The sequence below is a fragment of the Crotalus tigris genome, unplaced genomic scaffold (genome assembly GCF_016545835.1).
Source record: "Crotalus tigris isolate CLP2741 ecotype Arizona unplaced genomic scaffold, ASM1654583v1 scf7180000024293.1627790, whole genome shotgun sequence".
Classification (NCBI taxonomy): Eukaryota; Metazoa; Chordata; class Lepidosauria; order Squamata; family Viperidae; genus Crotalus; species Crotalus tigris.
This window is the reverse complement of record NW_024100466.1, coordinates 114,375-127,342: the sequence shown is the minus strand read 5'-3', so window position 1 is coordinate 127,342 and position 12,968 is coordinate 114,375. Positions and strand designations below refer to the sequence as shown.

The following is a 12,968-nucleotide window of genomic DNA, read 5'->3' as shown; positions in this document are numbered from 1 at the left end:
TATTAATATAAATATTAGAGAAGGATATAAATGTTATAAAATATTGGTTTTAACTCCCCTTTCTATATCTATTTTTCTATCAGGATTTCTATATCTTTTAAAATCTGTATTTCTGTTAGTACTATTTTTTTCTTTTTTCTCCGACATAAGGGAAATAAATAGATCTTCTTCTAAACACCCCAAAACAACCACAAAATAACATAAAATATTATAAAATATACAATATCATGCAATTGGATATAATATCTGTAGGAGATGGAAACTCTTTATGTCTGAGGGATGAAATTATATCTCATCTGCCAAGATATTGGCGTAGGATGATGTAAAGATGACCAAGCATTGTTTTATCAGGGTATCGTTGCTTATGCATTGATCATTGATCATAAATAAAGATATAGAATGGAAGATAAAATATGCAAGCATTAACTTGATCCAACCTAGGCAGCTGTCTGTTAATAATTGGTTAACAAATGCCATTAAAAAGGATTATTTCTTTCGGCGACAGCAATACCCAATTTGACCACAGGAGGGCACGGTTTCCCGTCCCATAACATTAACATTGAGGCCGTCGTAGGCCTTTTGCCTAGGATCAGGAAACCGAGAAGCTAAGCCCCAAAGCGCAGAGCGTCAGCCAAAAGCGTCGCCACTCTATGCTGCTCCGAAAAGGACGGGCCGCTTCCGTCGGCTTTCTGCGCATGTCCGCCGGCTGGTTCTTTACGAGTAATCTCCGAGGCCCTCTGTGCACGGCGGATTTCCTGTCCGTCGGTATCGGCCGTCCCCCAGGTGCTGCGGTAAAAGGACCTTTCCATCATGGCCGACTTCCGTTCCTTCGACCTTAATCTTTCCCCCTACTTCCTTTCGGAGACCTCCTCAGCATGGCCGACGTCCTGTCCGCTCAAATTCGCCGTCCTCCAGGGATTTTGAATTGCGACCTTCCCAACATGGCCGACTTCCGGTCCGTCCTTCTTAGTCATCCTTCAACTTCCTCTTGCGCGGACCTTCTGGGCACGGCCGACTCCACGTCGGATCAACGAGGTAAGCCTTTAAAACCCCATTAAAAAGGCTTCTTTCTCTTGGCGGCCGCAATACCCGTCCCACAGCATTACCATCGAGGCCATCGTAGGCCTTTTCCACGGCCTCAATGCCGCTATCGCTAAGGGAGGGAAAACAGTGCTCTCCCGTGGCCATGCCGGGTATAGCAGCCACCAAAAGAAATAAACCGTTAAAATGGCAAAAGGGCCTCCCGTCGCCCTATTAATATTAATAAGGGGTTAATAATAAAGACGGGGGGGAAATAAATAGCCTTAAAATCCCATTTAAAAGGTTTTTTTTCGGCGACCGCAATACCCGTTTTTGACCACAGGAGGGCAGTTTTCCGTCCCGTAGCATGACCACCGACGACGACGTTCCCAGTACGTCCGACTTCCTGTCCATTCGCCGAGGCCGTCCCCAACTTCCTGTCCGTTCGCAGCACGGTTCCCTGCTTTTTCCCGTCCTCTTTTCTGCACTACGTTGACGGAGCGCACGCAGGAAGGAAAAAAGGAAGCCTGCTACTGCCTCAGGTGAGCCGAGTCACCCCCGCATTTCCAGATTCCAGAAAGATACCGGTTTTCTCTGTTACCTAGTTAGCGGGGGATCCCCACCTTCCCCCTCCCCCGCCTCCTCCCCGGCCACTCGTTTGGTCCTCTCCCCTAAGATGTCCTGCCCTGCTATTTCTTTAAGGAGATCGTACGTATGTAGGTTTGTATTTAGGTTTGATGTTTCTAAACTATATTTCTTAGAGATTCCTATGTATTAATATAGGTGCAATATCAAATATCTATTGGAAATAGTGTGCATTTTTATTAAGAAACGATCAATATAAAAATAAATGTAGTTTATTTTGAAAATGTATATAACCTATTGTTCCCTTATAGGTTTATCATTTAACGGATGGATAAAAGGGATGAGACGTGAGAAGTTGCAACTAATGGCATTTATTAATTTGTTCGCCGTCCATCTAACTTTGTAGACCTTCGTCCAAAGCAAGTCAGGGTTAGGAAGGGTAGGAGATTCCTTCCTTTCCAGGTTGCTGTAAACAGCCCACCCACCACCCAGAAGTAAGAGAAAGGAAAAGCAGATCTCTCTGGGGGCAGCAGGAAACCCGGGTCTTTGCAGAGTCCGGCTTGCAATTTTGCTAACTTCCCCCAGTCACACCTGCGTCGACTGAGGTAGCGGCCAGGAGGAAGGGTGGGGACACCAATCCTCTAAAGGCCTGCCAGCTGAAAGCTTCAGCCTTTTTGGAAAAGGCAGTGGAGAAAGGAGGTCACGCTCCCTGGATTTCCAGCCTAGAGCCTCCACCGGATGGGTGACACCCCCCCCCCCTTGCTGTGGCTGTTAAGAAGGAACTGGGGGGAAACAGATAAGTTGTCCTTGAGGATTCCCCCCCCCCTTGCCACTTTCAATGAGGTTAAGGCTTTTCCTTTTAAAGAGACAGGGATGGAAATGGAGTAAGGTTGGGAGCCCAATAAAAACCCCAAGAGGCAGCAGGAAACAGGGTGGGAGGTTGCGATCGCCACCGCTCCTCTAAATATTGCAGTTTTGGTGGGAAATAATGGGAGGGACCTCTCCAAGGGCCTTCCCAATAGCAGAGCCAGGACCATTTTAAGAAACAGGGCACTGTTGATTAAAATTCGAGAGTCGCAGGAAATAAAAGGAATAGAAGTTAACAAAAAAGAATATAAATTAAGAGCTTTCGCAGATGACTTGGTGGTTACTTTGTCCCAACCTACCTATTCTGTAGTAAAGTTATTACAACTGATTTACCAATATGGACGGGTTTCGGGTTTTAAAATTAATAATAATAAGACTAAAATATTATCTAAAAACATGACCAATCTGGACAAGCAGATTTTGGTTAATTTGACAGACTTTGAAGTTGTTGATAAGATAAAATATTTGGGGGTCACTTTATCTGTTTCTAATGTAAAATTGTATAAAAACAATTATGAAAGGCTGTGGGTCAGGGTACAGAAAGATTTGAAGAATTGGGAGAAGCTACAGTTATCTCTTATGGGAAGAATTGCAGTGATTAAAATGAATGTCCTGCCAAAATTTCTCTTTTTATTTCAAATGCTACCTATTTTAAAGAATGAGGTTAATTTAAATGAATGGCAGAAAGGCATTAACAAATTTATTTGGGCAGGGAAAAAACCAAGGGTAAAGCTTAAAATTATGCAAGACTTCCGTGAGAGAGGTGGACTCAAGGTACCGAATTTGAAATTATATTATGATGCTGTGGCTTTAACACTAATTAGTGATTGGGTTAATTTAACAAATGTAGAAATACTCCATCTGGAGGGTTGGGATTTACTTTTTGGATGGCATGCCTATCTAATTTTTAATAAAAAAGTGGACCGGGTTTTTAAATCTCATATTATAAGGATTTCTCTACTTCGGGTTTGGAGGAAATATTATAAAAGTGATTTTAAAATACCATTATGGGCTATAGAGGGGATAAGGAGAGGAGTTAAGATGGATAGGGTCTCTTATACACAATTACTTAGATGGGATGGTCAAAATTGGCAGTTAAAATCTTTGGAAGATTTAGTACATGAAAATATTACCTATTCATGGTTTCAGTACAGACAAATAGTGGATAGATGGAAGATGGATCGTAACATGGGCTTGCTTAGAGAAGATGAAAATTTTGTTAAACAAGTAAAGGATCAAAGGCGAACTCATATTAAGAGAATTTATGGGGTTTTAGTGGAACTGGACTCAGAATCAGAATTAATCAAAGATTGTATGATTAAATGGGCACAAAATTTTGGTGAACCAGTTCTACTGGATACCTGGGAAACTATTTGGGTGAGGAATGTTAAATTTACACAAGCCCAGAACTTAAGGGAGAATTTTTATAAAATGTTTTATAGATGGCACCTTGATCCACAAAAAATGTCTCTTATGTATCCTGACTTACAGCCTAAATGTTGGAGATGTGGTTGTCTGGATGCCACTTATTATCATATTTGGTGGTCGTGTAAAAATATAAAAGCCTTTGGATTAAGATATGGTGGAATATTCAAAGAATTTTTAGAAAGAGGGTAAAAGTCACTCCACAATTGTTTTTGTTAGGTATTGTTATTGATTGTGATGCTAAGGAGGTTATATTGATGTTAAATTTGATTACAGCCGCAAGGCTGTTAGTAGGGCAATACTGGAAGAAGGAATCTTTGCCTACCTTGCAAGAGTGGTTTTTTAAAGTTTCTTATCTGGTGGAAATGGCAAAGATTTCGGCTTTCTTAAAGGAGCAATCGCAAGAGAAATTTTTTGCTGTATGGGAAAAATGGATAAATTTCATACAATATAAATTGGATATAAAAAATATCATTTAGCTTTTCAATAATTTGTATATAAATTTTGATATTTTATAGATTGTACTTTTTTATCTCTTCTTCTTTCTCTTTTCTTTTTTTTATTATTATCTTTTTTTCTTTGAAGTACTTTTTTTTATACTCATGCTTTTTTCTTATATATATTTTATTAATCATTTTATAAGTTGTTTATGTAAGCTATTTAGATATACTCATGATTTATATTTTTTCAATTTCTTTAAGATTCTTAAAAATTTTAATTAAGCCTATATTCAGCTCTGGGAAGGTCGGGGGGGATGGAGGGGGTGGTTTGGGGGTGGGTGGGTGAGGGTTGTTTTGTTTTTTGTTGTTGTGTTTTCTGTTTTTTGTAAAAACATTTAAAAATTTCCAATAAAAAAAAAAAACAGGGCACTGAGCATTATTGGGATCTAGGCTCTGAGCGAGTCAGTCCTAGAACCCACAGACTGACGGCCTTTTCTGGAGCCCCTTCTCACATTTCTGGGCATTTGACATAAAGGGCAAGAACTGAGCAGAAACATTAAGACTCTAAGCCCCGCCCCCCTCATTCCCACAAATTCCTCACAGTACAATGCATACAATTAAAGGAAATATTTTTCAGATCCAAAGAACGGCTTTTGATTTGAATGTTTGGCTTTGGACTAACAGGACACACGTGTGAGAGAGATCTTCAGCTTGAAAATCTGTGAAAAAAACCTGAATGTTCCCTGGTTTGGGAGGTGAGTAATATTTATGGTCTAACTGAGGCATTTGGTGATTCCCAGCATCACTAAGAAAGTCCTGGTTTTTATTATGCCCCCTTAGTGACAGGACAGAGAAACACCTTCAGGAACTGAACTGTGGGTGCTCTGTACAATGGTCCCTTCAGAGCACCCCTCCTCTTTAATTCAAAAAGTGGGAGATGTCAGGACTCACTCTAAAGGGTTACTTCAACCCTCAGGGCTTCACCAGTAAGCCACGGGCAAGGAAAGAGGAATTATCTGCATTATGCGAGCTTCCAATCCATGCAATGCAACCCTCGATACGTAGGCTGGCTCAGAATCTCTCCTGCCTCTCTCTGTGTCCTTCTAGGGCACGGCAAAGGAGCGGAGCTTTGGTGAGGTGAAGTTCAAGCAGTGTGCTGCTGAAAACGTGGCACGGGAGCATTTTAAGAAACACGACACTGAGCATTATTGGGATCTAGGCTCTGAGCGTGTCAGTCCTAGAACCCACAGACTGACGGCCTTTTCTGGAGCCCCTTCTCACATTTCTGGGCATTTGACATAAAGGGCAAGAACTGAGCAGAAACATTAAGACTCTAAGCCCCGCCCCCCCACCCCCCTCATTCCCACAAATTCCTCACCGTACAATGCACACAATTAAAGGAAATATTTTTCAGATCCAAAGAATGGCTTTTGATTTTAATGTTTGGCTTTGGACTAACAGGACACACGTGTGAGAGAAATCTTCAGCTTCCCCTTCTGCCACAAGTACACCTTCACTCAGTCTTGGGGTTTTATCATTCCTGCCCTGCAGGAGTGCCAAGGAGAGGATATTAAAATGTCTGGCTCTAAAAAATGCTATTCTACTCTTAGGAAAGCTCAGGTCTTTCAGATACCTTGCTGGTCCCCACACACCCCATTTAATCCATTTTCTTGCTGCAGAGAGAGATTCTGTTAAGCTCTAGCTGGAACTCCACGTCTCTTATTCTGTTGGTAGCCGCTTTGCTTGGGTTGGTCGTAGCCGAGGGATATTTAAAAACAGCGAGGAAAGTGCACAGGAGGCCCGCTTAGGCTCCCATCGCCTGTTTTCTGGGAGAGGGAAAGTTATTGAGACTAAAGCGGTCAAGCCCTCTGGGAAGAATTGAGTCCTATGGTCAAAGAAGGAATAGCAGCCACAAAAGGAAATAAACCCTTTTAACATGATTTTAAGATTATTATTATTTTTTATTTACCTATTGAAGCTATTGGATGCTATTAAGGGTCAAAAAACAGTGCCATCCATCCCGTGGTTGAAGCAGGTACAGCAGCCATTACAAAACTTTTCAATGGCATTTTAAGGCTATTCTTTATTATTAAAACCTTATTAATATTAATAGGACATCTGGAAAGGAAGGAATCTCCTACCCTTCCTAACCCTGACTTGCTTTGGACGAAGGTCTACAAAGTTAGATGGACGGCGAACAAATTAATAAATGCCATTAGTTGCAACGTCTCACGTCTCATCCCTTTTATCCATCCGTTAAATGATAAACCTATAAGGGAACAATAGGTTATATACATTTTCAAAATAAACTACATTTATTTTTATATTGATCGTTTCTTAATAAAAATGCACACTATTTCCAATAGATATTTGATATTGCACCTATATTAATACATAGGAATCTCTAAGAAATATAGTTTAGAAACATCAAACCTAAATACAAACCTACATACGTACGATCTCCTTAAAGAAATAGCAGGGCAGGACATCTTAGGGGAGAGGACCAAACGAGTGGCCGGGGAGGAGGCGGGGGAGGGGGAAGGTGGGGATCCCCCGCTAACTAGGTAACAGAGAAAACCGGTATCTTTCTGGAATCTGGAAATGCGGGGGTGACTCGGCTCACCTGAGGCAGTAGCAGGCTTCCTTTTTTCCTTCCTGCGTGCGCTCCGTCAACGTAGTGCAGAAAAGAGGACGGGAAAAAGCAGGGAACCGTGCTGCGAACGGACAGGAAGTTGGGGACGGCCTCGGCGAATGGACAGGAAGTCGGACGTACTGGGAACGTCGTCGTCGGTGGTCATGCTACGGGACGGAAAACTGCCCTCCTGTGGTCAAAAACGGGTATTGCGGTCGCCGAAAAAAAACCTTTTAAATGGGATTTTAAGGCTATTTATTTCCCCCCCGTCTTTATTATTAACCCCTTATTAATATTAATAGGGCGACGGGAGGCCCTTTTGCCATTTTAACGGTTTATTTCTTTTGGTGGCTGCTATACCCGGCATGGCCACGGGAGAGCACTGTTTTCCCGCCCTTAGCGATAGCGGCATTGAGGCCGTGGAAAAGGCCTACGATGGCCTCGATGGTAATGCTGTGGGACGGGTATTGCGGCCGCCAAGAGAAAGAAGCCTTTTTAATGGGGTTTTTTTTTTTTTTTTTTTTTATTGAAAATTTTTACATTTTACAAAAACAAATCCCCTTCCCATACCCCCCCCTACCTCACCCCCCCCCTTCCCAACCTCCCAAACCCTCCCCTGGACTTCCCAGAGCTGAGTACAGGCTTAATTAAAAAAAAAAAAAGAAAACTTAAAACACTTTTAAAACCTAAACAAATTTAAATACAATCATCATTCTATATAAGCTCCCTCCAAAAACACAAATTTAAACATTACTTTCTTTGAATATCTATATCTATAATATAAAATCTAATTTCTCCCTCTTTCTTTATCCTAAAACGAAAAAATAAACATACAAATCTTTGTTATACCATTAAAGCTAAATACTCTTAAAGAACTTAAAGTAAGTACATATTTCCTTCAATCTTCATAATCTTCTCTCCTATCCAAAAAGAAGAAAAAAAAAAAAAAAAAACAAAAAACAAAAACTTAAAAAACCTATAAGTCCTAAACAAATCTAAGCACATTTAATTAAACAAATTATTTTGTCTTAAAAATATTAATAATAATATTTAAAAACTAAAAACACTTTTAAATCCTAAACAAATCTAAATACAATCATCACTCTATATAAACTCCCTCCAAAACCACAAATTTTTAAAATTTAAAATATTAGAATCCACTCACTAAAATAAGCAAATTATAATCCCTTCAAAACACAAATTTAAACAATATTATCATTAAAGGTTCAAAACTTAAAACAACAAAGTTAATAAACACATTAAACATTTCAATCTTCACCAATAACTAATTCCATCCGTAAAAAACTACATCCTTATCAATCTCAATTATATTAGTATTATTAATTATTCACATTCCAGTTTTTTCCATTCTCCATTCTTCCATTCTTCCATTTCCCTTCTCCATTCTTGTATCAAACTCGTAAGAAATGCTGCAAGTTCTGCCTTAGGAGACTGCTCCAAAATTCCTGAATCTCCCATCGACTCCGAAGCCAATAAGGATTCCTTAAATTCCTCCTTGTATTGATCTTTACAATTGTAAGTTGTACAAGTTATCCTCTGCCCGTTCCTCTCTTGTTGATGCCCCTCAGACTGAGATTTCCCAGTTTCCATTTCAGGCAACAATTCCACCCTTAAAGATTGCTCCAAAGACTTTGTAGGTCTAACATCTCCCAGAGATTCAGAAACCACTAAATATGAAACTTCCTTAACCTTCTTCTGTTGCTGCTTTTCTTTGGGATTATATACTGCACAAGTTGTCTTCTGCTCCTCAACCTGGACTTGTTGAGGCCTCTCACACAAAGATTCTCCAGTTTTCATAAATATAGGCTCTTCAAACTGTGATTCTACATTCTTTTCTTCCAAAGCTTTAAACTTAATTGATGGCGATGCACATACCCCCAGGACCGAAGTATAAAAATCTTTTGCTTGAGAAACAGTATTAAGTCTATAACATGTCCCCAGGTAATTCACCACCATTCCAATCGGAACATCCCATCTGAATGAAATTTTTCTCTTTTTAAGTTCATTTGCTAAAAAAGCAAACTCCTTTCTTCTTCTTAAAATTTTAGATGGGATCTCTTTAAAAATTATAACATCTTGTGAAGCAATTTGAAATCTCTTCTTATAATAGGCTTGCACAATTTCATTGCGTAAAGATCTTTTACCAAAGTAAATTACCACATCTCTTGGCAGATTCTTCTGTGCTGCCACCACAGAGTTAACCCTAAATAATTTTTCAATTTCATTAAGTATTCCCTCTTTTTCTTTATTCAAAATCAATGCAAAGTCCTTTGCAACCATCTCCTTCAGATCTCCTTGCAAAGACTCTCCCAGGCCTCTAATTCTTAAGGCATATTCCATTTGTCCATATTGAAGCATAAGAATCTCATTTTCCATTTCTTTTTCCATACTTTCAATTTTCCCCTCCATTATGTCCACTTTTTCAGCTACCTCTTCCACATGGGAGTTCACCTTTTCAAGAACAGATTTAATGGGGTTTTAAAGGCTTACCTCGTTGATCCGACGTGGAGTGGGCCGTGCCCAGAAGGTCCGCGCAAGAGGAAGTTGAAGGATGACTAAGAAGGACGGACCGGAAGTCGGCCATGTTGGGAAGGTCGCAATTCAAAATCCCTGGAGGACGACGAATTTGAGCGGACAGGACGTCGGCCATGCTGAGGAGGTCTCTCCGAAAGGAAGTAGGTTTTTATTATGCCCCCTTAGTGACAGGACAGAGAAACACCTTCAGGACCTGAACTGTGGGTGCTCTGTACAATTGTCCCTTCAGAGCACCCCTCTTCTTTAATTCAAAAAGTGGGAGATGTCAGGACTCACTCTAAAGGGTTACTTCAACCCTCATTTTTTATTTATCTATTGAAGCTATTGGATGCTATTAAGGGTCAAAAAACAGTGCCATCCATCCCGTGGTTGAAGCAGGTACAGCAGCCATTACAAAACTTTTCAATGGCATTTTAAGGCTATTCTTTATTATTAAAACCTTATTAATATTAATAGGGCATCATAGTCCTCCTTAACTAGGTTGAAGGCTTTTGAAGCAGATTTCTTCTTCCGCGCCTGTGCGTTGCAGCAAACGGGCCTCCCCTGGCCCTATTAATAAGGTGTTAATACCGTTAATAAAGACAGAGAATACCGTAATTTTAAAATGCCATTAAAAAGGTTTATTTCTTTTGGTGGCCGCAATACCCGTTTTTGACCACAGGAGGGCAGTGTTTCCTGTCCCGTAGCATTAACGTTGAGGCCTTTTGCCCAGGATCGGGACACCGAGAAGCTAAGCCCCAAAGCGCAGAGCGTCGCCACTCTATGCTCCTCCGAAAGGGACGGGCCGCTTCCCTCGGCCTTCGGCGCATGTCCGCCGGCTGGTTCTTCCCCAGTAATCTCCGAGAGGCCTTCTCGGCAATGGCGGACTTCCTGTCCCTCGATATCGGCAGTTTCCTGGGTCCTTTGAGAAAAGGACCTTTCCATCATGGCCGACTTCCAGCCCTTCGTTCTCAATCATGTGATTTTGATTCTATGCCTCTGTTTATACAACCGAGGACTGTATTAGCTTTTTTGGCTGCTGCTGCACACGGCTGGCTCATGTTTAAGTGATCCTCCACTAAGACTCCAAGCTCCTTCTCACAGTTGCCGTTTTTGAGCCAGGCTTCACTTTATCTGTACTTGTACCTTTGGTTTTTTCCTGCTTCACATTGGGGATGACTGATAGATTAACAACAGATCCCACCCCTTCCCTTTCTCATCCTACTCCCTCCCTCCCCATTTTTTAGCTAGGTTGATTATCTGGATTTTTATAATATGTATTTATATCAGTAGGGTTTCATACAATTTTATCTTTTAATATTGTAAGCTCTGCTTTCAGAGAATTGGACTAGAAAGACTTCCAACTCTGCTATTCTGTTATTCATAAACTGTGAAAGCTGCCCAGAGTTTACTTTATAGTAAGATGGGTGGCTAATAAATGTTACAAATAAATAAATAAAGGAAGGAATCTGGTTCTTCTGTTCCAAATGGAACCACCACTGAGATCTCTGCTTTTTTTCTGTTCAGGGTAACCGTCCCCTTACATTTTCCCCAAGGGAACATAATGGAAATAAAGAAATAAGTTTCAGTAATGTATGGTGGACCAGAACAAGCCTTCTGAGAAGAAGAGGGCTTACGGGAATTAATTCTCGTGAAATTGATGCTACGGGGAATCACATATATTGATTTAATCTGTATTTTGTCTCTGCCCATCCATGGAGCCAGAAATTTCATGTTAGCTTCATAAGTTGTGAACAGCCAACCTGTGTGGTCTTTTTAGGGTTCGATACGTTATGAAAAGGCTAAAGGATGAGTTGAGTAAACCATGTTTAGCTTATAGACAGGCATATCACACAAAGCCTAAAAGCGGGGATGCTAGAGAACTGACACACCGTCTGGATCCTCTCTAGCAGGGGGTCTCCCACCTTGGGCACTTTAAGACTTGTGGACTTCATGCTGGCTATGCTGGCTGGGGAACTCTGGGAGTTGAAGTCCACAAGTCTTAAAGTGGCCAAGGTTGGTGGCCCCTCTTCTCTTGGGAGAAAAGGGACAACTGTCTGAAAGATTTAATGGTCAGGTCAGGATTCAGAAGAGAAACAGTGGAGCATTGCAACATCTCAACCTCCTAGGACGCGCCATGGCAGACCTCAAAGTGGCACTTTAGGAGCGTTTAACTCCATTATTCAGTCTAAGGTTGCTGACCTCGCAAACATCCAAAGGTTGCCGGCAATTTCAGAAGGTCTCAAAAGCATAATGGGCTTTTAACAGAGGACAATTGTGCACTGATAAGGTCCTTGTCCTCTGCCTCACATATAACCTACATCTGCCCCCCTCCCTTGCCTGCATCTTCACTCCAATCATTCCCGACATCAGTCTAGCCAGTCTCTGATAAAGCAAAAGCTTCTGCCTTTTAGTCTAATGAAGAGAAGAGCCCAGTGAAGAGGAGGACCAGGAGCGACACAATAGCCGTGTTCCAAAATGCGAGGGGCTGCCCCAAAGAAGGGGGAGGGGGGGATCAACCCATTCTTGAAAGCAACTGAGGGCAAGACAAGAAATAAGGGATGGAAACCTGTGAAGGAGAGATACAACCTGGAATTAAGGAGGAACTTCCTAATAGCAAGGACAATCAACCAGTGGAACAGCTTCCCTCCAGAAGTTGTGGGTGTTCCAACACTGGAGGTTTTTTAAGAAGAGATTTGGACAGCCGTTTGTCTGGAATGGTATAGGGTTTCCTGCCTGAGCAGGGGGTTAGACTAGATGACCTCCAAGGTGCCTTCCATCTTTATCATCATCATCACTATTATTATTATTATTATTATTATTATTATTATTATTATTATTATTATTACTTCCCTCCCCTCCCCTCGCCCCCTCCTCTCCCCTCCCCTCTCCTGTTCCCTCTCTTCCCTTCCTTCTCCTCCCCTCTTCTCCTGTCCCATCACTTCCCTCCCCTCCTCTCCTTTCCTATTCCCTCCCTTCCTTTCCCCTCTTCTCCTGCTCCCTCCCCTCCCCTCCTCTCATGAAATCGGCAGTCAGAAAAGAGGCAACTAGACTTCCTATTTTTTTTTCTCTCTCTCTCTCTCTCTCTTAGCACAAGCGATGGACAAGCACAGCACAAGACTGCCCTCTGCTGGAAAAGAAATTTATAAACCCGATTATCTTTCTGCAATTTTGTGCCATCCACCTGGCTTCCATCGTTCCCAGCCAGGAGATTGGAAATTACAGGGTTGGAAGCACAATGTGGCTGGAAGATATCACGTGAGGGAGACACGAAAAGGGTTAGGGCTAGGTATGTGAAAATGAAAGAAGAAATGCAAAAAAAAAAAAAAAAAAAGTACAGGACTTGAGAGAGAGGAGAGGAGAGAAGAGAGATTCTATGAAATATGGAAGAAGGGCAATCATTGAAACTGTTAATCCAAGGTTGCTGTATGCTTCATATTTATGTGATTAATTTGTGACACAGA

General features: G+C 41.4%; 1 long non-coding RNA gene across 1 annotated transcript; it reads left to right on the top strand.

Annotated features, from left to right (window-relative positions):
- The first annotated feature begins 5,034 nt into the window (after nt 1-5,034).
- Nucleotides 5,035-12,838, top strand: LOC120299377. The gene is made up of 3 exons (XR_005554403.1): nt 5,035-5,092; nt 9,417-9,665; nt 12,596-12,838. It is a non-coding gene; the product is annotated as an uncharacterized LOC120299377 (long non-coding RNA).
- The last annotated feature ends 130 nt before the right edge of the window (nt 12,839-12,968 follow it).